This window comes from Sturnira hondurensis, unplaced genomic scaffold (assembly GCF_014824575.4).
Source record: "Sturnira hondurensis isolate 20B ecotype Veracruz unplaced genomic scaffold, ASM1482457v3 Scaffold0021354, whole genome shotgun sequence".
Lineage (NCBI taxonomy): Eukaryota > Metazoa > Chordata > Mammalia > Chiroptera > Phyllostomidae > Sturnira > Sturnira hondurensis.
Window position 1 is genome coordinate 13,299,756 of NW_028093985.1, and position 2,687 is coordinate 13,302,442.

A 2,687-nucleotide genomic window follows, 5' to 3' on the forward strand; every position below is an offset into this window, starting at 1 on the left:
AGTAAGGACTGGGGGCTCCTTATTACCTCCCTGGCACTCCATATCCCTCACTTTATACTTTGACTTTAAATGTCTACTTCTATTGCTTCCTTAGTTTGGTGACATATTTATTATTATTCTCTGATACACTGACCTTGATCATCTTCTACTTCATTTTTAGCTCTGCAGTACAGGTATATCTTGTTTTATTGCACTTCATTTTATTACATTTCACACATGATGCACTTTTTATAAGTTAAGGACAAGACACTACTAGCAAAAAGATTACAACTCACTGTATTGAGGTGGTCTGGAACCAAACCCTCAATGTAACTGAGGTATGCCTATATACTTTGAGTTAGTGCAGTGGTTTTAAACTTTAGCTTTAGTGTGTATGAGAACCTCCTGGCAGGCTGGTTAAAACAGAGATTGTTGAACCTTCACCTCCAGAGTTTCTGATTCAGTAGGTCTATAGGGCCAAGATTCTGCATTACTAGCAAACTCATACTCTCAGGTGCTGCTGTTTCAGAACCATATTTTGAGAACCTGATGTTAGAAAGTTGTTGCAATTTTCCATTTATTTTTTTTTCAGCCCATACAGACTTTATTCAAAGATCAGGACATGTAGGTGGCAGAGAACAAAGGGGCCCTGACCCAGGGGAAGGATAGTCAACAGCTCCAGCTTAATAATATTTGAAGGTCAGCATGGTGCTCACAGAGGCCAAGAACTTAATCCAGGAAGCGGTGTACTACAGGGGTGAAATCAGAGGCATGGTGGCTGGCCAGGGTCACCAGCAAGCAGTGGCTCAGGAGCTTGAAGTTCATGGGGTCCACATGCAGCTTGCATGCATACAGTTGGCTCAGAGCTGGCAGGGTGTCATGCAAGTTGCTCAGGGAGGCCACAATATCACCAAACCTTTTGCCATGGCCCTTGATCTGGGAGAAGCCTTGGGCCAGCTTGAGAAAAAGTAGGTCTTGGTGATGGGGAAGCTCAGGAGCATCCTCTCCAGGGCCTCTGCACCATAGTCACCTGCATGGCTGCCAAACTTATCCTAGGCAGCCTTGATGTTGGTTTTGTCATAGGAACCAGCACAATGGTTAGTTCTTTCTAAGTCTCCATGAGGACCAGAAGGGTCAGAATTCCCCATTCTAAATCACCGTCTGTCTCTCAACCCCACTCCCCCATCCTCATATTCCAGCATCAACAGAGGGTGAATCCCACCTAAAAAGGTAAAATCTCAAGACTCTGCTGTGCCAGAGATCACTGGGAGCTCCTGGGTATGACTCATTGCCCTGATAAGTTGAATCTATCTTAAACAATGCTGCCAGACCTGTGTCTCTGAAGCAAAAACATGATTGGATAACCTCTGCTTAATTACTTTTTTCAGGTTGAAATTCAGACTCCTTAGCATGATATGAAAGAGCTATGGTAGCCCCACGCTTGCCTAATCCTCCAGCCTCATATCCCTCTTTTGTCTTATAGTGGGAGTATAATAGACACTAGGAAACAATAGTTATTCGGCACCTTGTACTAGTTGCATTATGTGTCACCTTATTTGGTCATTGCACAAACCCTCAAGGAAGAAATTATTAATTTTCATTCTATAGATGAGGAAATGGAGGCATAGGCAGCTAAATAACTGACTGAACACAGTCACTCTGCTCTGAGAATCCAAGCCTTAATTCAAACACAAGTCTAAGTGATTTCAAAACTCCATTCTGCAGTCTTCTCACTCAGGTAACCAAAAATCCCAGTTTACCCAGGACAGTGCCTGTTGTCCTGGAGTATTATAACAAGCATTACTTTTCACTCTCAAAAGTATCATCCTGGCTTTGCTGGTGAATGATATGGCCACTCTACCTGCATTCTAAACCCACCATCCAGCTATACCTGGAATGCACTATGCTCATTCGTGATTCAATTTCTTCCTTTGTACTGTTCCTTCTGCTCTTTGTTTCCCTTATCTCTTAGGAAAAAAATGTGTCCAGTTCTTAGGACACAGTTTTTCTTCACTGTCTCTGGGATTTGCCCCATTCCTCCAGCAGCAGGCAAAGGTTTTGATCCACTCCTCTGTGCTCCTCATACTCCATGTTGTCATTTAATTCCAATTTCTTGAGTAGTTGGAAGTCTTTACCAGTCTGTGAATTCTTAATGTTTTAGCCTGTACCTTAATTATCTCTGAATATCCAGAGCACCTATAATTCTGCAGGGCCCAGGGTACATGTTTATTAAATATTTGTTAAATAAATGAAATAATGAAAGTGGAAAGATCTAGCAGTCTGCAAAAACTATAATAAAAGTAGAAACAGGGTCTTTTGATATGAGCAGGTTTATACCAGCTACCTATGATTTACTTTACCTGGAAGTTGCTTAATTTCTGAGAAATTGCTCAGACTGCCTCTGACCTGGTATAGCAGTCGCACGTAGGCTGTCCTACTTTATGAAGTGGTCCTCCTATCTGCAGCCCGAGCTATTGCTACTGGTTCTCTGGACAGCACCGGTCAGGTATGTTTGCTCAGCACAAAAGACATTCTAAGACTTTCTCCTGAGAGATTGCGAGGGAGAAATCTCCTTTGGTTTGAATGGGTGCTTCCCAAGGGAGAGAAGGAGGTATGTCAGCTAGGAAACCTCAGAAGATGCATGAAGTTGGTGTTCAATGCACTGATTTTCTAGGCTCCTATGTAAAAGTCTGGACTAATACTCTGCA

At 42.6% G+C, this 2,687-nt stretch overlaps 1 pseudogene; it reads right to left on the reverse strand.

The window, feature by feature from the left end:
• Positions 1 to 662: 662 nt before the first annotated feature.
• LOC118977450 (hemoglobin subunit alpha-like) lies at positions 663 to 1,127 on the reverse strand (annotated as a pseudogene).
• Positions 1,128 to 2,687: the final 1,560 nt, after the last annotated feature.